At 43.0% G+C, this 22,909-nt stretch overlaps 1 long non-coding RNA gene across 1 annotated transcript in view; it reads right to left on the reverse strand.

Annotated features, from left to right (window-relative positions):
- LOC141573108 (uncharacterized) overlaps positions 1-19,917 on the reverse strand; it is a 170,366-nt gene extending 150,449 nt beyond the window's left edge. Inside the window, exon 1 of the long non-coding RNA XR_012498669.1 lies at positions 19,784-19,917. This is a non-coding gene — a long non-coding RNA (uncharacterized LOC141573108). The remainder of the gene's footprint in view (positions 1-19,783) is intronic.
- Positions 19,918-22,909: the final 2,992 nt, after the last annotated feature.

Genomic DNA, 22,909 nt, shown 5'->3' on the forward strand with positions numbered 1-22,909 from the left:
GAGGTGGCAGCGATGACAAAGTGCCATCAAAGGGACGCTCAAAGAAGGAGTAATCTCGAGTCATGCCTGAACCAGCCCGGCAAGGCTAAATGCAGACAGAAACGGAGGCTCGGGGTTTGGAGGCCGGGCCCGCAGCTGGTGGAAATACTGTTGCTCTGCAAATGGCCTCGCTGAACGGAAACGGCTGGTGTGGGACCGAAAGCCCCTTCTTGTCAAATGTGTTATATCCGCAGGAACGAGCAGTATATCAGGATTTCATTAAGAACACGGGCTCTTTGGGGGAGCGCAAAACACTTAATGCCCAAATAGGCCCTGCTTGTATTCAACCACCAGTTTTGCAGCCACAGGCTCCCTTCCATCATACCAACAGCCCACTGCCCCCGAGCCGATCAGGGAGACTGTAGGTAGCACCCCAAACCAGCCGTTCAGAGAGCTGGAGTCACTGGATTAGCACCTCTGTGACCCAGGACTCGGGGACATGGCTGGCCTAATATCGCGGCATGAAACACAACAAGTAATGGACGAATAGCACTGTGACAATAAAAGTCACTGAGACATTGGGATAGTGTGTGCATTTCACACGACTGTTGTGAAGACTGAGTGAGAGGAGACACACACCTGTACCGATAGGGACCGGCATGTAGCAAACTCTCAATAACTGTGAGTTATTAAAACCTTATTATTATGATGTGTTTCATAGTTACTTAGCATATTACAGATTTTATATCATTTACCTGAGCACTGCAATATTTTCTGCTCAACTTAGGGGAGGGAAGGAGGGAGGGAGGGAAGGGGGGGAGAGAGAGAGAAAACACAATTACGATGCCTCCCAGTTTTCAGCGAGGGGCAGTGGCTCTCAGAAGTTAGGTACTCTGCCAAAGGACACATTCGGGAGTAATGGCCAGGATTCCAAGGTCCAGGGACCCTACCGTTCAGGGCTCTGTGGATTACACCAGGCTGCCTTACCAGAAACATCAACACCCACTGTGGTTGTCTGTTGTCATTTTTTTCATTTTAAAATCTAACAATTTATAAATGCATTGACTGCTGGCACTGAAGCCATTCCTGGTTAGGACAATACCAACAAGAAAACTCGGGTGGGCAGGTCTTACCCTGCAATACCTCTCAACTATCAAAGCCGACCTTTCCTGAGTTGCACTGTGAGTTCTCAGTGCGGATTTCTTGCCTGGTGGGGACCCCAACCCACCCCAATACTCACGGCTTTCTCTGAAAAACAAGGGGATGCAGACACAAGATAAATAACAGAAACAGTGGGGGCTGCTTGCCCAGAAACCCTCGTGGTGCCCAGGAGAGCTGAAGGGTACGGTATTCCTGCATTGAATCCTTACGATGACCTTTGACAGTACAGAAACCGGCCCAGAGAGCCAATCAGCTGGCAGAGGCACCATGTGAATTATGGTGTGTCTGGTTTCAGACCCACAGCTCCGGCCCGCCGTGCAGATCCATGCCCGTGGGGTGGGGATAAGGGCCACCAGAACCTAATCTGCCCTGTGCCCTCTCCCATCTTGTGCCTCTGGTCCCAGATTCTGCAGATAGACACGTGGCCTTTGGTCTCCAGGTCTCACCTGGTGCCCCGCCCACTTTAATGCTCACCAGCAGGGATTCCAGACGTGGGACCATCCTATCTTTCTTGTCAAGAGTTAACCACTTGAACATAAACAGACATGTGGTGGGGGGCGGGAGGGGAGTGAACTAAACCGTGATTACACCCTAGAGCTGGAGACAAAGCTCTGGGAGGTCTCTCAGACGCAGTCTTCCTCCCCAGCACACTTCACCTCTCCCTCCTCTGAATTTTCATAACCATCTTTCACACAGCAAATGCCTGCTGGTGAGTAGGTGCTGACCATCTGCCGGGACCCCTGGAAGACAGACAGGGGACCCTCACAGTCCTTACCGTCCAACGGGAAACATAAACGTCCAATCAGAAAGATCAGTAGTGTATGAAGAGATTTAAGATCGAAAAGGTACGAGAAACACATAAAAGGAAAGCAATTGGGCCTAGAGCCTCGCCCTCCTTATGGAGCCCAGACTTGAGGATTCCCACGCATTCTCCCTTGTCATAGTAACTGACGTTTCATGAATGTGACTGTCGACAGAAGTGCCACTTGTCATGCTCTCTGCATACCCACCATGCCCAGCAGAGCTTTGCATTCACTAGGTGCTCAACGCAACACCTTTGTGCTGGGGACCCTCAGGCAGCAGTGAGATACTGACACATCACAAACCAGCTCAAAACCCAGAGGCGTAACAGTGAAAATTCGAATTTCTTATTTGTCACAAGTTTACGAGTCAGACGTGCAGGTTTGGTACTCCAGTTGGGCTCACTCACACATGTGCCATCAGCTGGTGGCTCATTGGGCACTGGCTGGTGGGCATGGCCTTAGCTGGGATGGCTCAGTTCTCCTGTATGCATCTGTCCCATCCCCCAGCAGGCCAATGTCCCCATGATGGTGGCTGGTGTCCGAGAAAGAAAGTAGAAACACACAAGCACATTTGTATACTCAGCTGGTATCAAGTCTGTCCCGTTGGTCAGAACAAGTCACATGGCCAGAGCTAGCATTTGTATGGGAGGACACTGGCAAAGACGAAGATACAGGGGCAGGAAAGGCGGGGGCTGTCAGTGTGACGGACAGCTCCACCGCACCCACTACCAGGCTGGTGTCTTCCCGCAGCCAGCCCAAATCCTGCATGCGTCCATAGGTACCAATTTCATCCCGAGATAAATCAGTGTTTCTCCGAGCGGCCTTACACCAGTCTGCCAACGCAGAACTGCAGCTCCGTGGGTTAAGTTGGCAGAGCCCTAGGAAGCACTGCACAGACGAGGCACGGCCTGTGAAGCCCGCCCCACATGAGCCTGGCCAGGGGGTTAGAAAGCACAGGCACAGGTCCCATTGGTAACTTGGTCTTCCCCAAAGAATGTCACATTTTGAGAGGAAAGGGGGAAAAAGGGAGAGCCCCAAATGTAACACTCTGAAGTCAGTTATTTTTTTTCTCTTGACTAATTAAGCTTAACCAGAATGGTGGGCCTGTCAAACTTGGGGAACCTTTCCCGACAGAAAAAAGGAGTCTGCTCTCCAGGTGGGTTTTCTTGGCTTTGGCTGGCTCCCACCACAATATACACTTGGCATCCATGACAGCACCGTCAAAAATAATAGCTAAAAAACTCACTGTCTGTCACAAGGAAATAATTATGTATGGGGCTTTTCTTACACTCGAGATGGATTATACATTTCATTGAGGAAAATATATGTGGCTTTTAAAAAGGATGTAATGCATTGAGGGTACTGCTGAGATTAATAGCCAAATAAAGAATTTTTTTAAAAGTTCTCGTGAGTGAGTGTGTGTGTGTGTGTGTGCACGTGCACGCTTGTGAGTGTGTCACTTGTGAAGAGATGGGGATGTCATCCCTAAGCTGGTTAATTACAAAAGGCATTAATGTTTTATTATACCCTTATCAGTAATTAATCACCCACTTTGATGTAAAGTTCAGCCTCAGAAAAGTATCATGAAATTGTCCTTCATGTATGAATGAGGTTTTTTAGGGGTGAACGAAGACCATGACAAAGATGGAAGTTTATTCCCCTTGGAAACAGGAAAGGGATTTGCTCCACATACGCATTTTACACTCTGTGTCCTATGGGGGCTTATGAAACCAGGCTGAAGGAAGCAGGAGAGAGAGAGAAACAGGGAGGAGACACAGGGAGAGAGACAGAGAGAGACTGGGAGACAGAGAGACAGAAAGAGAGACAGACAGAGAGAGATGGAAAGACACAGGGAGAGAGACTGAGAGAGACAGAGAGACAGGGAGAAGCAGAGAGGGTGGCAGCCTCAGTGACATCGGGGGTGGGGAAGCTTCCCTCAGTGTTCTTCAGGTGCAGAGTTTGAATAAAAATGCAAAACAGGATGCTCCCATTCAGTAAATATTATCATTTTTATTCACTCATTAATTAAGTTGCTTAATTGCTGCTGTCAAAAGACTCTTGAGTTTGAGACTGGGGCTGCTGCACTGTTTTGATAGGAGAGAAAGGAGAGGCATTGGGCTGGCGTGGCTTTGGGGGGAAGTCCGTGAGGGAGATGGGGGGAGGCAAGGGGTGGTGCTAGGAGGGAACACACTTGGGCGGATGGCCAGCTGTGTGAGTCCCGTGGGATGACCTCTCGTTGCGCTGGTGGAGGCCAGGGCCAGCTTATTATCTTTTCAGCCACTACGCTGTGAAAATCATTTTTATGCAAAATATTTCCCTCTTTGAATCTAAGTTCCCGAGGGCCGGGAATGGGACCAGCCTTGGGCCTTGTCAGTCCACTCCCTTAGCCTCTGGTCCAGAGGAACTAGTCTGGCTATTTAAGAACACAACCTGTCTACTGCAGCCATCTGAATTCCCAATATTTCTAGAGCTTCCATGCATAATTCTCTGCAAGTTCCCTTACACTGGGACGGCACGCGTCCCCTGAAGCCCGACTGCCGCTCTGCAAACACACAGCAGAAACAGCCTACGAAGTGTCTTGGTGCTGACATTTGACTAATGTTCCCTGGCCTTTCCGTGCTCAAATATGCTGTATTTGAAATATTTGAATAACCTTTGCGCACACGCGTCCTAATTTGTCACCCTATGCACACCCCCAAATCCTAGGCAGATCCAGCAGCCACCGCGTCTGCTGCCCGGGAAGACATGGCTGCCATGTTCGGAAACACGGCAAGCTTCCGAGAGGGACACCTCCACCCACCTACTGATGTGGGGACAAAACGGGAAAAAAGGACAAAAGAGACCCCACAGTCACAATGGAGAAGTGATCCCACGTCCCCCGGATTCTCAAGTAGACAGAAGCTTCATTTAACTCTGCTCGTATCTGTGGAGAAAATGTTTTTCTTTGGCTTTGTACAGTAATTCAGTGTCCTCCACCACCCAGCACAGCGGAGTGAGTGAGTGTATGTGTGCGTGTGTGTGTGCACGTGGATATTATGTGCTATATGTGCACGTGTGTATTGTACACGTGTGTATGTTGTTTGTACGTGTATGGTATTTGTGCATGTGTGCATGCATGTGTGTGCGTGTGTCTGTTTTCCTGGTACTTTCTCAGTGACCTGGACAGTACAGTTCCGGGCACCTGTTGACTAGAACCCAGATGCCATGTCGTGAGCCCCACATCCAGACTGAGAGCCAAGCCCCAAGACGAACGTGGTGAAGAGCTGAGGGATAAGCAGGGGGCTAACGCAGACGTGGATCTATTTTCCTATTAAAATCCATATAGATGCATTGACACCCTGAGGCCACAGCCTCCCACACTTGGTGACAGGACAGAAATCCGCCTCTTCAGGAAGCGGGGCTGCTGTGGCCTTGCCAGCAGACCTTGGCCAATGAAACCACTCTCCCCCAGCATGAGGAGTAGCTCAGCGCCAAAAAGAACAAAAGGCAGGTAGGGATGGAGGGAGGAGCAAAGGAAAAGCGAGGTCCAGAAGCATCTCAGTTCACAGTCACTCACTCCTTTGCATTTCTGAGAAACGCATTTGTATTGGGGGCAAAGTGATTTGCTCTGTTCTCCACCATCTTCACGAAGAAACATGGGGAATAGTTGTTACAGCTTTCCAACACTTACCTTACAAATCTAATGGTTTTATTTGGCTTGTTGAACCCAACTCTGAGATACATTTAAATGACCTGAGGATGTATCCAGGCCTGCTGATAGCGTGTGCTCCCAAGCATGTATTGAATTCACATAACATGACCATCACGAATCCCGTGTGTCCTGTAACTGGTAGATACATACACTGAGGTTCACATACACCAGGAAACCCAAAAGTTCCAGTAACAAAAGCACTTGGAGCCGAGAACAGGGCGGTGGGAACAGCAAGTAAGAGGGCCAATGTTCTAACCTGATAAGGCAACAGATTTATGACAAATTAGAGGGAGCCTACACCACGTTTTCATCAGTACACTTCCAATCACATTAGATGACGTAAATGATCTCAAGCTCTGAGAACAGCAGCATGAGCACGAATGTTGATCTGAAACAGAAGCATTACAGCATCCTGTGAGTGTATAAAATCTTCTCCAGGAAGAGCACGAAACCACCAGGGGGAAAGTGGTTTTACACTATAGTATGTTCGTCTTGTGGCAAACACTCATGTAGATGATCTTTTTTGAGTATAAAATAAGATAAATTCGTGCAGATAATATTCTAGAACAAGATGCTAAATGAAATATAAAATTCAACTTTCCACATCAAAAGCCCAATTTTCTTAAAAAAAAAACAACACAAAAAACCTATTTGACTTACTGCTTGTATTAGTTTTCTATCGCTGATATGAACGACACATTACCACAAATCGGTGGCTTAAAACAACACAACTTTGTTATCTAACTGGGCTACACAACGGAAGCCCACCATGATTCTCACAGGGCTAGGATCAAGGTGTTGGCAGGGCTGCGTTCTCCCTGGAGGCTCTCAGGGAGAAGCCATTCCCTTGCCTGTTGCTGCTTCTAGAGGCCACCCCCACCCCTGGCCTGCGGCCCCTTCCTCTCTCTTCAAAGCCAGCATCTTCTGCTGAGCCCTCCCCTTACTTCCATCTCTCTGGCTTTCTCTTCTGATCCCCTCTTCCTCTTTTCAGCACAGTCCTGATTCTCCGGGCCCACCTGGGTCATCTCCCTGTTTTAAAGCCAGCTGATTCACAACCTTCATTCATCTGCAGCCTTAACTCCCCTTGGCCACGTAGCCTTCATAGTCATGGGTTCCAGGACTAGGATGTGGACATCTGGAGGGTGCCATTATTCTGCCCACCACCCTGCTTTCCTGCTTTAAAGGTACACACAAATCAGATGGAAAGGAAAAGCCACCCAAGCAGGCTTGGTCAAACACTCTCAAGATACGCCACAGAGTGCAAAGAAGTTGCTCTTTGCTTCTCTCATAGCTCTGGACAGCAGAAGCCCAAAATCAAGGTGTAAGCAGTGCCACACTCCCTCTGAAACCTATCAGAAATTCTTCCTGATGTCTTCTAAATTCTGGTGTTTGCCTGCACTCCTTCGCTTATAGATGTGTCACTCCAGTCTCTGCCTCCATTCTCACGTGGCCATCACTCGCTGTGTGTCTCTGTCTCAGTATCTCTCTCCTCTTTTTATACTGACACCTGTCATAGTGGATTAAGGGCCACCCCACTTACCTATGGTCTCAATTTAACTAATCACATCTGCAGGGACCTTGTTTCCAAATAAGGTCAAGTTTACATGTACCAGAGATTGGGACTTCAATATGTCTTTTTGAGGTGATAGGATTTAAACCAAAACAAATGATTATTTTGAAAACGACACTATTTTAAGTCATATAGCCTATAATTGTGTTTCCACCTGTTTGAACTGGTGTGCAACATGAATATAGAAATATGAAGCCATATTTTATACCTGTATCAAATTATTCAATAATAAGTCCTGAAATTGAGTCCAGTGACACCATGACTTTTCTCTACTCTCAGCACAAATTATATCCCCAGTCCCTCTATGTTCACAAGGGTTATAATACAGCAAACCAAGTACAAGGTACTTGGAAATATTATCATACGCTGAAACCTTAAGTAGACTGAAATATATCACATGTATGGAAACTACAGCAGTGAAAGTTTCTAGAATCCAGAAGCCAGCGCTGTTGGTAGTTTAAGGCAGCTTGTCAATGCATATCAAAGCATACATCAATAATGCTCAACAAGTTGCTTTGAAGTGATGGATTTATTTGTATTCAAAACTTCATTTCCTAGAAACCACAGAAAATGGACACCGAGCTCTCCCATGGGGCTTTGTGCTTCCTGGGGGCTGCTGCCTCTGGGGCTGGGCCCTGGGGTGTCACCTGAGCAACCCTAGAGATGGCCACAGGGCGGCTCACCACCCACAGCACTCAGAGGGCAGCCGGGGCCAGCACAGCCCTCTCCCTGCTCTGCCCGGAGGCAGCCAGCAGCCTCTCCCCAGCTTCACTTGTCATCGGTACTTTTAACCCAAAAGAACTGTTTCTCTTGCGTTCTACAACTGAAGAAAAGTGTATCTTACAATGAGTTTTAAGTACCTACTCTGGAGTGTTTGAATCCGGAGGGCAACGCAACACTCAGGGTGGGAGCAGGTCTTTACTAGGGTGTGTAGACTCCAGCCATCGCACCAGAGCAACGCTTCTGGTGAAGGAGACATCAAATCCTCCACTGCATTCGTGTACCTGATGTGTTGAGGGGTTGGGGCAAAAACAGGGGCAGTGTGACTGGGTGACTGGGCTGCGGGTGAGGCTCCAGCTAGAGAGGAAAGGGGAGTGAGGCTGGCAGAGCAGCAGGCTCTCAGGCAGGAGGGCAACGCCTGCGGCCCATCCCGGACACACAGGAAACAGCCAGGCCACGTGGAACCAGTCTGATTTCTCATTCAGACTTTGTAAAGTCACAGCTCCAACAGCCCAGCACGTCCTCCAAGGAGGGCTGAAGGAGGCGTCCTCACAGTCCTGCCTGAGCCCTGCTGGAGAAGCCACTGAGGGGCTTGGACCCCCAAGGAATGGGGGGTGCTTGCGCACATCTTCTTTCCTGAAAACTCTGTAAGAACTGTCCTGTGGTAAGTGCATTTGTTCTGTGCTCTGTTTTCTCTGGAAACTGAGTTGCCTTTGCTCAGACCGCCTCATCCCTGCTCCCACCGGTGGGTGGACGTGAGTGGGTCCAGCCCGCCGTTTATTCAGGTGGGCGCAGGGCTTGGCCCCCGGAGGCCCAGGCAGCTGCCCAGTAGCCACAAGTCCACGTGTGGGACAAATGCAGCAGTGGGGGTCAGGCCGTGCGCGTTTGATGTGGGGCTGCAAAAGGAGATAAGTGGTTCAGAGGCCTCTTGCCCCCTCAGAGGCCCAGTTCACACTTTCATGTTTGTCTGGGTTGAATGAGAGGTCACGAGGTGAAACACAGTTCACCCAGAAGTTGACTGATAGCACTGGGTGTGCGGGAGGGGTGTCTAGACCAGGCCCCTGCCAGGACGGCCATCCTACGGAGAGACCCCTCACAGCAGGAGCTCGGGTGATGGATGGACCAGGCCTGTGATGGGGCGGGCGGCTGCACAGCTGTGGGGCAGCCCCTTCCCAGATGTGGGCAGCCAGGGCCCCTCTCTGGAGGGTCACCACCCAACCAGCGGCCCCCAGCATTTGCTGGGGCCAAGGAACCAGCATTCTCGGCACCTTTATTATTTATTTGTTGGCTGAGCTGGGAGGAAATGTGACTCAGTAATGGCATCACCCTATAGGAAAAGATTGTTTGCTTTTGTGGGAGCAAAAGGCAACTGTCTGCCCCACCGCTTGAGTGTTGCTAAGTGAACGGTAATGACTGAGCTAGAAATTTCATAGGGAGAGGCTAATGGCAAGCTGACTTAAAAAGTGCTTTCATGTCCAACTTCTGTGAATCCCTTGAGGGAAAGAACAAACAAAACCATGGCTAGGAAAGTTCACACCACACAGGTCTGAGTTTTTAAGGCCAGGGTAGCTTCTGCTTTACATGACTTTGAAAAGGACTTGACATTTTTTTCCAGTGGATTCTCACACATGCTTTAAAGACAACTTCTGCTGAAATGAAGGGGCATTCTGAAGGGTTCTACTTTGCCCACTTCTCCCCCCCCCCCCAACTCAGTCCTGAAATTCTCCTAATTATGGCTATTTGAGGTCATGTGTCAAATGTGCTTTTTTCTTCTTTCCAGGCAGAAAATGTGACTCTGGAGCATGACTGCAGAGGCTGGTTTGGTTTCTAGGCAGTCCTGAGCCCTGCTTATTCCACAGCAAGCCTTCCTGCTTTCGGGGCTGCAGCCGCCTCAGACTTCAGCTCGCAATGCCACCAGCTTTGCAGCTCACCCTTCTCTCTTCCTGGCAATGGTGACAAAGCAAAAGAATATTGTTTAATGTCTCCAAAAGGGGGGCAAGCGGTTAGCTGGAAGATGTTTTGTCAAAATGTATTCGTCGGCTTGTCTGAAGTCAGCAATGAGGACACAAGATACATGGTGCCCCTGGTTCTCGGGCTGGGCAGCAGCACGGAGTCGTCCCCTCTACCTCCCCTCCCACCAGGGTGACAGCTGCAAACGCCATTCTTCTAGGGTAAGCCAAGAGCTGCCACGTGAGGTTCTAAGAGGAGGAGACCTGGAGTGAAGAAGGGAACTGAGAGCATGAGACTGCGGAATAATAAACGATTCCGTTTTCAGTTGGCAAAGAAACAAGCAGGCGCTGCCTTTGCACAGCTCCATCCATTATCACGCTGGACTCCATTTCAAATGTGCCTTAAAACAGGCAGAACACTTAGTGTACTTTTCAATTCTGAAGTCCGCGGGAGTTTCTCCAAAAGTCTGAATGCTTTTCACATAACCCTACTTATAAATGATGACTTGACTGGGGGGAGGGGGGTTCCAAACAAAGGCAATTTAACCACCTAGGTAGATGCAACATTTATTTTTAAATTGTAAAAATGTACTCTTCTCGGCAAAAGGAAAAACAAAATGTTTGTAAGAAGATTAGATATGAAAGTAACTTAGAAATTGTTGTCTGAGAGTTGCAGGATTTCTTACACATCTCTTTTTCTACTTTGCTGCTTCTACCATTTTCCCCATTTTGAAAACATGAAATACAACAAATTTCTTTTGAGCTAGTGTCTTGTGGTAGAAAGATCTAAAGGTTAATTAGTGCCAGAAATTAATGGAAAGCAAAACAGAAGTTCTTTGAAAGGACTAATAAAACAGACAAACTAAACAGAGAGAGAGAGAAAGCGAGGGAGAATATAACTAGGCATTACCAACAACAGAAATGGGAAAAGAGCATAGTAAACACTTAAACAAAAAAATTTTAAATCATAACAAAATACTATATACACAGCATCATACCAATCATTTGAACATAGAAAACAAATGAAATAGATTATTTTTAGGGAAACATGTTACCAAAATTATCTCCCAAAAGGGAGAGATGGAAAAAATCCTAATATATTAATTTTAAAAGAAATTCAAAAGCGTCTCAAATATCTGCCACGAAAACTTTTCAGGCACAGAATTGTTTATCAGCTTTCAAAAGACACATAATTCCTTCTGTCAGTTAAACTATATTATAGCATAGAAAACTACCGAGAATTTTCCAGACATACTTATGAAGCTAACACTAAAAACAAAGCCAAATAAACGTAGGAAAAATTTTAAAGTATATTTACACCTCACTTATTAATACAGGTTAAAGAAATTCTAAACATTCACACAGTGAGTCCAACAAAATAGAAGGATAACACGATGAGGAAGGGGGTTTATTCCATACTATAACTCAAATGTAATTTTCCAGGAGAGAAGTAGGGTAGACAACACCTTAATCGAGTGGACAAGGCAACACCCCAAGTAGTAAGACACTTTGGCATCATATTCCTCCTGATGCGATGTGCCAAAAAGACCACCACATCACCACTTCTGTGGTCTTCTGCCGGAAATCATAGCCTCAAGCTAATCCTGAGCAAACATCAGACAAACCAAATCAAGAAGTCTGTTAACATGATTTATTGAATTAATTGTTAAGAAAACAAATTTCACATAAGCATTTCATCAGATGCAGAGAGAGAGAGAGACTGAATAGAACACCTGTTCCATATGTGTGTGTGTGTGTGTGTGTGTGTGTGTGTGTGTAGAAAATTAGAATAGAAAATTAGAATAGAAAGTTCTCACACAAGTTGGGTAATATAACTTCCAAAACTCACAGTAAATATTTTATACTAAATGCTGAAACACTAGAAGTATTCCAGGGAAGTCAAGAATATGATAAGAATGACTAATTAATTTTTTTCTCCCAATATCACTTTAAAATTCCAAATCAATGTAATGAGATAAAAATATATTCAGAACAAAGTTTTTGAAAAGGAATATGTGAAATTATCATTAGTTTTTGAGAATTATTTTTACTATATGTGAACAAAGAACTAAATTAGATGGTTCGGTAAAGTGACAAGTTAAAATAAAAATCACTAGTTGTCCCTTTCACGCCAGGACAACAAATAAAACAGAAGTGAAAAATCCAATTTAAAAAAGTCAAGAGGGGAAAGGACAGAACTTTCAACGAATGATACTGGGAAGGTGATTATCTACATGGAAAAACGTTGACTTAGATAGACACTTCTCTCATACCATACACAAAATTAACTCAAAATGGATGATAGACCTAAACGTAAGAACTAGCGCTATAAAATTCTATGAGAAAATATAAATTTTTGCGACCATGAGTTAAGCTTAGAATTCTTAGATAAAGCACCAAAAGCACAAGTGATAAAAGTTGATAAATTGAACTTAAAAATTAAACTTTTCATTTCAAAATGCACCATTAGTAAAGTAAAAAGGCAATCCACAGACTGGGGGGAAAATATTTGCAAATTACATGTCCTAAAAAAAGATTTATATCCAAAGCATATAAATAACTCTCATAACTCAATACTAAGAAGATAAATATCCAAATTAAAAATAGGCAAAAGATTCAAATAAAAACTTTCCCAAAGAAGTTATATAAAATGGCCAACAAGCACATGAAAAGATGCTCAACTATTATAATCACTAGGTAAATATAATTAGAACTACAATGACATACCACTTCACACCCACGAGGATTGCTATAATCAAAATGTCAGGCAATACTGAGTTTTGGTGACGATATGGACAGTTTAGCAATCTGAAAAAAATTAACATAAATTTATCTTATAACCTATTAATTCTATTTCTAGGTATCTACTCAAGGAAAATGAAAATCTACATTACCAGAAAGACTTGTACACAAATGTTCATAGCAGCATTATCCATAACTAAAAAGTGGGACCATCAAAATGTCCATCAACAGATGAATGGATAAAAAAATGTTGTATATCTATACAACAAACCCTAGTTGTCAGTAGAAAGATACAGTGTACTGATCTACGATACAACATGGACGAACCTCAAAAACATTATGTTAAGTGAAAGAACCCAGTCACAAAAGACCACATCTTGTATGACTACATTTATATGAAAAGTCTAGAAAAGGCCAATTATGAAGCCTGAAAATAAATTAGTGGTGATCTGGAGCTGAAGTAGAAATGGAGATTAACTGTGAAAGGACATTAAAAATTTTTACTAGGGTGAAGAAAACATTCTAAAGCTGAATCTTGGTAATGGTTGCACAATTTGACAAATATACAAAAATTACTGAATTGTATATTTAATAGAAGTGAATTTTATGGTGTGTCAATTATACCTCAATAAAACCGTTAAATAATACTGCAGTGGGACCTTCTAGTTTCAGCCGTGATTGAATAGCTTGTGGAGGATCAATGGTCCCACAGGGAGCAAACAGGAAATCTGGATTAATTGTTTTGATGTGTCTAGGATTTGTTAATGCTACCGGGACTTGAGGGGGCCAAGACCCCAAGGAAAAGAGGAACTCGAAGAAGCCAAGCTGCAGTTGCCACTTCTTGCTGTCAGGGAAGAGGGAGGCAACACAGGTATAAGGCTGCGGCTAAAACTAAGAGAATTCAGCAGAGAATTTGGTAATCTCCCAATGCTGGACAGAGGAAAATTGGACTTTGGAACTTCTAAGACAACTGGAACTTAAAAGTTAAGATGCTTGAGAGAAGGAAGGTTCAGAACAAAATCCCCAAATCTGAAGGATTTTGCCTCGAGGCATTTGCTGAATCCTTTTTTTAATATTACCTTTTAATTTTTAAGTAATTTAGACTCACAAAAAGAGAGCAAAAGTAGTGAGGAGACAAACCAAACCAAGGACATTGCCTAAATGAGCTGACCAGGTCATTCGTGTGTGTGTGTGTGTGTGTGTGTGTGTGTGTGCTGTGTATGTGTGTGTAAATATACATATATAAAACATATAAATATATATATATGTATATATATCTCCACAAGTTCATACTGATACCTTCAATTCCACAGGATACAGTGAACTCTTCCTGAGAGAAGATGACATTATTCACAACTTCAATGCTTTTTATACACAATGTCTAACATTCAACAAAAATTTAGTAGATTTACAGTTGACCCTTGAACAACACAGGTTTGAACTGTGCAGGTCCACTTACGTGTGGATTTCTTTCAATAAATACACAGTCGGTCCTTCATATCCCTGGGTTTCACACCCGGGGACTCAACCACCTACAGATACAGAAGATCAACTGCACACATTGTCCTACACCATTTTATATAAGGGACTTGAGCATCCATGAATTTTGGTATCTGTGGGGGTCCTGGAACCAACCACCGTCAGATACCAAATGACTGTAGTTAAGTTTTGGGGGAGTCAAAATTGATGTACAGATTTTCAACTGTGTGAGGATGGGTACCCCCAATGCCTGTGTTGTACATAGAAATTAATACTAATAATAGACCCATAACAAGATTTTTTGAATGTCTTATTATTGTCCTCAATACAAGCAGCTTCATTGTTAAGCTAATGACACTTAAGTTCTGGGCCCCTCATTTGTATGGACCCCTTCTCAACCTCTGAGAGGAGCCCTAAATATGTGTTCACATAGTTGCATTTACAACAACCAAAAAAAGTTTAAGTACCATCAGGTAACACTGTTTTCTTTTTCCATTTCTACTTTCTTTCTGACACCTGTCTCTTCATATCAGATGTCAGGCTTATCAGGTGATGGAGCAAGCATAGGCATTTTGGGGATCTAACCAAAGGGAATTTGAATTGAGGATATGTTTATTTTGGGATTAGTGGAATATACTTATGTAGCTGACAGCCACTTCCAAGTATGCTTAAGTTATTGTTGACTGTCCCACTGTCAAAATGCTTCTAGGAATACACTTCCGATTACTGATACAGGTCCAGCAACCGTAATTACAGTATTAGATAGTAGAGCAAGGTGCTTTTACTGTGATGTTAATGAAATTTAAGCTTTGAGGCCTTCTTTTGCATAAGAGCCTTCTTAAGTCCTGTACCTCATTTTGTATCTATAATTGTATATTTTTTTTAAATGGGACTCAAAATTATACAGTCTTCAAGCCCCCCAAAATCTGGAACCACCCCCAACAGTGGCAAAGTTGAACTTTATAAAGCTGGAGCTGATCTATTAAATTGTTTCCCCAAATCCTATAGCTTATGTATAATAGAAACTTGATAGAGGTTTTAATAACAAGCTGTGTGCCTGCAACAAATTTCTCTAAACTATCAGTAACAGCAAATTTTAATTTGTCATGTAGAAAAGACATCTTTCTATTCTCTTCATGAAAAATGGTATCCAAATGTATTGTCATATGAAGAAGCTACCAAAGAGTAAGGAGAAAATAATCACAGCTGGATATCAGGCAGTTGATTAATAAAACAGGATGCGGCTTTAATGCATTTTTTGGAGTCTGTGATATTTGCAAGATTTTATAAATTTGTAATTTTTGGTGTGTGATTTATTTTCTTATTCTAAATAGAGATTGACTTAGGTGCCTAAGTAAGCTTTCATAATTTTGTGTTCTTTTTCTCAAAGTTGGCTTCAAAATTGTTAGTAAACTGAAATATAGTTTGTTGAAGAATTTTAGGTGTCTTATTACACACATTTTCAAAAAATATTTCTATAAGGAGACATTTTAAAATAGGATTCTAAAGTTCGTAGTTCTCTTATGAATAATTTTATTCTTTTTCTCTGCTTTATTCAGCTCTTGGAACAACAGATTAGAAAAAGCTAGAAGTAACTTTAGCAACACAGGGCTAATTTGTTTATAAGCCATAAAACACCGTATGACAAAGATCAATATGCTTCAAAAATTTCTTTATAATTAAATGTTATTATACAAATAATGCATAAATGTAAATAATGATTACAATAGCACAAAATGCACAAAAGTGGATAAAATAAATTTTGCCAATTTTAGAAATTATCTAGTTACTCCCTATAATGAAAAATGAGGAAGTGCATGTTTTTAAACACTTTCCACCTCTCCTCTCACCCCTCCACTTCCAATTTTTAGGAGGAAGCTTTCCAGAGTCACTTTTCCAGATAAGGTAAATGTTCCATTTTATAAATGGGGAGTGTTTTTTACTCTCATGCTTAATTTCTGCTTTTACTAGTCTGGGATTTTAAGTTCAGATGTTCTTCCCTCAGAATCTTGAAGATATTGTTGCCATTGCCAATGCAGTGTCCAGTCTTGCTAACAAGGTACTCTGAAGTCAATTTGATTTTTTCCAAGAAACTTGTTCCAAACCATTATTGTTTCCTCTTTGCCATTGGAGGCTTTCTCAAAGTAAACAACTTAATTTTAGCCTTAATAAATGAATAGCATAAAACATAAAAGATCTGGCAATTTTCTTTCCTGTTCTGGCTACCAAACAAAACCTACCTGTATTTATTCATGAGAATATATGCTCAAATATTTTTATTGTCTATCAAAATACAGTTGAAGCCCTCTTATCAGATACAGTAATAAAGAAATCATTAAAAATATCATGTTACAGTTTTTTCCATTTTAAGGAAAACTTATAAACCTACACTCATTTACCAGTGAGTCCTAAGACCATTTTTTGAGGTTAGATTAATCATTTAATCTTTTTTTTGCATAAACTACACCTCTAGTGTATCCTCTACGTTTTCTTCTAGACCTTTCTTTAAAGTGGAAAGAGAATGAGAAAACTTGTGAAGCAATTGAAGCACAGAATCTTAAACTTTTAAGATTTTTTCCCTAAAACTTAATAGCTTTCTTGTCCACAGTCAGTCATCAGCTATTTCTTATCAACTTGACTGTATTTTTTTTAATTCAACTTACTGTTCATAGAAACAATTTTATCTGATTCATATATTTTATTAAATAAGCTAATTATAGTAATAAGAAAAAAAGGCATAAATGGCTTAAAGACACTTGACAATTCATAACCTCTTCTCCACAAACTTTAACAATCTAGCAATGGATTTGAGGGATGGAAACTGCTTTTTTTTGTTGTTGTTTTAATGTTTTACAATCATTCCTCAGACTTTGTATGGAATAACCTGACATTCAAATCTTTATGTGCACTAGTTCACAAATAGTTAACCATGGATTGATTTTATACTGCTCTCACTTATCCCCAACCAGATATTATACCAGTAATGAAAATATTGAACTCTATGTACTGTATCAGTAATTAACCTGCTACACTTTTTAAGCACTGCCCATAAATATTTATAATATCAATTTGTGATCACTGTTTACAAATTCAAGCTTCCTGAAAGTTTAAATATGGTGATAGGAACATTGAAGATACAATTATACCTCACAAAATAGGTCTTTATTTTCTATTCTGTGTGCTCTATTTTGGTTGTTCATGATTGATTTTAGTGAGAAAAGCCTACTCAGGACTCTCCACAGTACAAGCCTTGATTTCCATACCAGCAGCACTTGTTCCTTTTTATTTTATAACTTCATTAATTTAACTCATGACCTATCTATGTACCATACATCTTCCATGTGTGTAGCGCTCTTCTTGGGTTTCGTCTAAAATAATTCAAATATCACTGGGCTTCTCCAGCTATTCTCTTTGTCTCTATCTCTGTTCCCATGTATTTCAACATCTACCTTTTGGGTGGAAACTTATCTGAAAAAGGCAACTGGTGTTATCTTGGAATCATATGGAAGAGGGTGCCCGCTAGTTGCTTTTTAGAAAAACTATGTATGTATGTGTGTGTGTGTGTGTGTGTGTGTGTGTGTGTGTATACTTACAAGAAGCAGAGTACAGCATTAGGAATAGAGACAGTGGAAATGTATTGGCTGTGTGCAATGTCAGAGAGATAGTGGATGGGGGGATGGGGGGTTGACACAGTGTGAGGGATATAAAAGATAAACATCTAACTATTACTTTGTTATGTGCACCTAAAACTAATTTTAAAAAAAACCTCATAGATATTTCTAGAACTTTGTCCCTTCTCCCACCTCATCTCTTTTATTTATCTGTGAAGATTTGTTATTTTTCATAATGTATGGTGTAGGTTTAAAATGTCTTTCTTTAATTTCCATATTCCAAGAATTCACAATACTACTTACATAGTCATATCACTACAAATATGACATGCCATGTCCCATAAATAGTCATGGAACTTTTTATGTTTTCTCCTGCTTCTGTAAGGGAGTTTTCAGAAACCCTGTATCATGGTCTTGTTTTAGGTCCCCAATCCCCTTCTGGGGCTGGTACAGCAATGTGTGGAGTGAAGCCTACTACTTTATGCTTTTGTCAGTCTGAAACCTTGTCTTCCAGTGTATATCAAACTACGGTACACAATAAATCAACACTTGCATCTGTACAGCTATATATTCTTTCTGTGGCTTTAAATATTTTTATAATCACGGGTGTGCTAGAGGACTCAGGGGACCCTTTAAAGCCAGCATTTGAAACAGCTGAATGAAGACTCAGAAAACCTGTGTGCTATGCGGCTAAATTGCAGAAAAACTTCTCTGAACCTTTGGTGTGTGTCAGGGTTTGATTTTTCTGGAAACTACGTTTAATTTTACAATGATCAGTTTCTACAGCAAGAGCTAATCCTGTGTTTCCTATGATTGTAGAGTGTAAAATGTAGGATGTCTTTTTCCTCCCTGCATTTTTGAAATAGGAAGTAGATGCAAAGTTTACAAGAGACCACAAACCAGCCCACAACCTCAAGGAAATGGACGATACACACTTCAGTTACTTCCTTGATTCCTAAGGAAGGAATGGACTTGTTCGATTCTTACTATTACTATTAAACTCTAGTTAAAGCCAGTTACTTTCACGAAATTATGGACTATTTGAAAATAGACACCATAAATTCTACGGTGGTCTCTGGGCAAAATGATGGCTCAAGTCTGGCTCTGGAAAGTGTGGGGGACTCACCACCATGAGAGGGAGCAGGTAAAAAAAAAAATATTGGTGTTTGATTACTCTAAAACTACATGTAAAAATTTCAATAAGTCATTTTTTATTGAACAACTTAAACCAGGAGTCCTGAGACATTTGAAGTATATATCTTCAGAAACCCTTCCTCACCAGCATCCCACATCCCTTCCCACCCACCCTGACACACTTGGACACAGTACATTTCTTGTTTTGTTTCACACAAGAGAGTGAAAAGACACCTCATAAAATGGGAGAAAATCATATACCTCATAAGGAGTTAACAACCAGAATATGTAAAGAACTACAACTCAACAATAAAAAACAGCCCGATTTAACAATGCACAAAGAACATGAACAGATATTCTTTCAAAGAAGGTATACAAATGGCCAATAAGCACATGAAAAGATGCTCAACATCACTAGTCACTAGTCATCAGGGAAATGCAACTGAAAACCACAATGAGCTACCACCTGACACCCATTGGAGCGACTATTAAGAGTAATGGAGGAGACCCAACATGGCGGAGTAGAAAATGCTGTGCTTGTCTCATCCCATGAACATGTCAAAATTACAACTAACTTACAGAACAATCAACCTGAAGGACCATCTGAAGTCTGGCTGAACAGTAGTTTTCTAACTAAAGACATAAAGAAGCCACATCAAGACTGGTAGGAGAAGCAGAGATGTGAAATGAGCCTCAAACTTCTGTGGCGAATGAAAATTGGGAGGAATATCTTGGCCACAGAGGTTCCTCCCACAGGAATGAGGATCCCAGCCCCACACCAAGCTTCCAGCCCAGAGCACTGGTGCCGAGAAGAGGAGCCCACACAACATCTGACTGTGAAAAACAGTGGGGATTCTGAATGACCAGGTGGGGTGGAAGGCGACGGGAAATTTAGCTATCCTCTTAAGGCCCACGCACAGACTTGCTTGCTCGCAGGCACTTACCTTGGGCTCCCGCGGAGAGGCCGTGACTCAGGGGTGTCAGAGGCAAATGGGGAGCAGACTGATGTGTGCAGCTTCATAGTGTGGGCTGGAGGACAGTCAGCATTTCCCCTGCAAAGCGGCTCCCTCCTCTGCAGCCAGACAGGCAGCGGCCATCTTTAATGTGCCCCACCCCCTCACAGCCAACTCTGAAGCTGATTGGCCTGGTGAGCTCCACTGTTTCACCCTACTGACTGACTGGGACTCTGCCCCACCCAACTCCCTCAATGTCGGAGGCACTTTCCCATCAGCAGCCAGCCCCACCCACATCGCACTCCTTCTTGGAAAACTATCCAAGTCTGCAGGCCCCAGGCAGGCAGTGACTGGCCTCGGTGTGCTCTGAGACTTTTGCTGGGTAGCTCCAGGCTCAGCACTGATACCAAACTAGAGGCTACATTAACCTGGTGACCACAACTCTTCCCCCTCTAGTGACTCCCTGACACCCTGGCTCACCCAAATCATGTACCTCAGGAGGTTTTATCAGGGGCCAGCAGGTGGCAGCAGGTCTCAGGGTGTCATGGCTTTTTGTAGAGCTACCCCAGGGCCAATACTTGTGGTAGACATCCTCAGTATGCAGCATGGTCTCTCCCACGTGCCTCCAGTGTTAGCACAAGCAGTGAACAACCACGGATCTTTGTAGCTTCTACGAGGTAGTCCCCAGCCAGTCACAGGCAGTGGGTGACCTGGACCTGCACCAGAGTCCCTCCCAAAAGACTCGAGGACCAACATACTTGGAGGTTGGTCTGGCTTCAGACCACAGCAGAACACCACCCGATTAGCCCTACAAGTGGCACACCCAAAGGGTGATCTCAACAGGCACCAGAGCCCATAGGGACAACTCTCACTGTGTGGAGTAAGTCCCCTGCTCAGTAGCTTATAAGCTGTGGACAAGGCCAAACCTCACAGCCAATCAGCCTGAGGGTCAATCCCACCCACTGGTGTGCCAATAGAAATCAAGACTCAACTATAACAGGAGGGTACACACAACCCCACACTGGGACACTCCTGGAGCACCTGGAGCAGGTGACCAGAGAGACTGAGCCAGGGCCCCACAGGGCACCTACTACAACCATCCGGCCAAGGCTGGGAGACATAGCAGATTTACTTAATACATAAAAACAAACATAGGGAGGCAGCCAAAATGAGGAAACCAAGAAATGCATTCCAAATGAAAGAATAGGAGAAAACTCCAGGAACAGAACTAAATAAAATGGAGACAGCAACCTACTAGAGACAGAGTTCAAAACAATGGTTACAAGAATGCTCAATGAACTTAGTGAGAACATCAACAAAGAGATAGCAGCATAAAAAGGATATAGAAACCATAAAAGAGAACTAATCAGAAGTAAAGAATACAATAACTGAAATGAAGAATGCACTAGAAGGGATCACCAGCAGACTAGTTGAAGCAGAGGATTGAATCAGCCATTTGGAAGACAAGGTAGCAAAAAACACCCAATCAGAAAAGAAAAAAGAAAAAAATAATAATAATCCAACAAAATGAGGATAGGTTAAGAGACTTCTGGGACAACATCAAGTGTAACAACATTTGCATCATACAGGTACCAGAAGGAAAAGAGAAAAAGCAAGGGATTAAGAATGGATTTGAAGGGGCCAGCCCGGCGGCTCAGGCACTTAGAGCTCCATGCTCCTAACTCTGAAGGCTGCCGGTTCGATTCCCACATGGGCCAGTGGGTTCTCAACAACAAGGTTGCTGGTTCCAGCTGCTCGAGTCCCGCAAGGGATGGTGGGCTCCGCCCCCTGCAACTAAGATGGAACATGGCACCTTGAGCTGAGCTGCCTCCTGGATGGCTCAGTTGGTTGGAGCCCAGGCCCTCAACCACAAGGTTGCCAGTTCAATTCCTCGACTCCCGCAGGGGATGGTGGGCTGTGCCCCCTGCAACTAGTAACGGCAACTGGACCTAGAGCTGAGCTGCACCCTCCACAACTAAGACTGAAAGCACAACTTGAAGCTGAACGGCACCCTCCACAACTAAGATTGAAAGGACAACAACTTGACTTGGAAAAAAGGCCTGGAAGTACACACTGTTCCCCAATAAATTCCTGTTCCCCTTCCCCAATAAAATCTTAAAAAAAACACACACACAAAAAAAACAATGAAACTAATCAAAAAGTCCCTTTAAAAAAAAAGAATGTATTTGAAGAAATAATGACTGAAAGTTTTCCTAACCTGGCAAAGGAAATAGACATACAAGTCCAGGAAGCACAGAGTGTCCCAAACAAGATCAACCCAAACAGGCCCACACCAAAATACATTATAATTAGAATGGCAAAGGTTAAAGGCAAAGAGAAAATCCTAAAAGCAGCAAAAGAAACTAGTAACTTATAAGGGAGTTTCCATAAGATTGTCAGCTGATTTCTCAACAGAAATCAGGACAGAAGGAATTGGCACAAAATATTCAACGTGATGAAAAGCAAGGACTTACGACCAAAATTACTCTACCCAGCAAAGCTGTCATTTAGAATCGAAGGACAGATAAAGATCTCCTCTGACAAGAAAAAGCTAAAAGACTTCATCACCACAAAACCAGTATTATAAGAAATCTTAGAGGAACTTTTTTAAGATGGAAAAAAAATCAAAATTAGGAATAATAAAATGGCAATCACTACATATCTATCAACAATTGCTTTCGATGTAAATGGATAAAATGTTTCACTCACAAGACATAGGGTGGCTGAATGGATAAGAAAATAAGACCCACAGTTGCTGCCCCAAAGAGGTTCACTTCAGATCAAAAGACACACAGACAGAAAGTAAAGGATGGAAAAAGTTATTTCATGAAAACAGACTTTAGAACAAAGGCTATAACAAGAGACAAAGAAGGACCTAGTAATCCCACTTCTGGGTATTTATCCAAAGAAACCCAAAGTGCTACTTCGAGGGGACGTGTGTATCCATATGTTCATTGCAGCATTGTATACAATGGCCAAGATGTGGTGGCAGCCTGGGTGTCCATCAGTGGATGAATGGATGAAGAGGAGGTGGTACGTATATAATAAGGAATATTGCTCAGCCAGGGAAGAGAATGGGTTCTTGCCATCTGCGACGGCATGGATGGATCTGGAGGA

This window comes from Rhinolophus sinicus, linkage group LG09, assembly GCF_036562045.2.
Source record: "Rhinolophus sinicus isolate RSC01 linkage group LG09, ASM3656204v1, whole genome shotgun sequence".
Classification (NCBI taxonomy): Eukaryota; Metazoa; Chordata; class Mammalia; order Chiroptera; family Rhinolophidae; genus Rhinolophus; species Rhinolophus sinicus.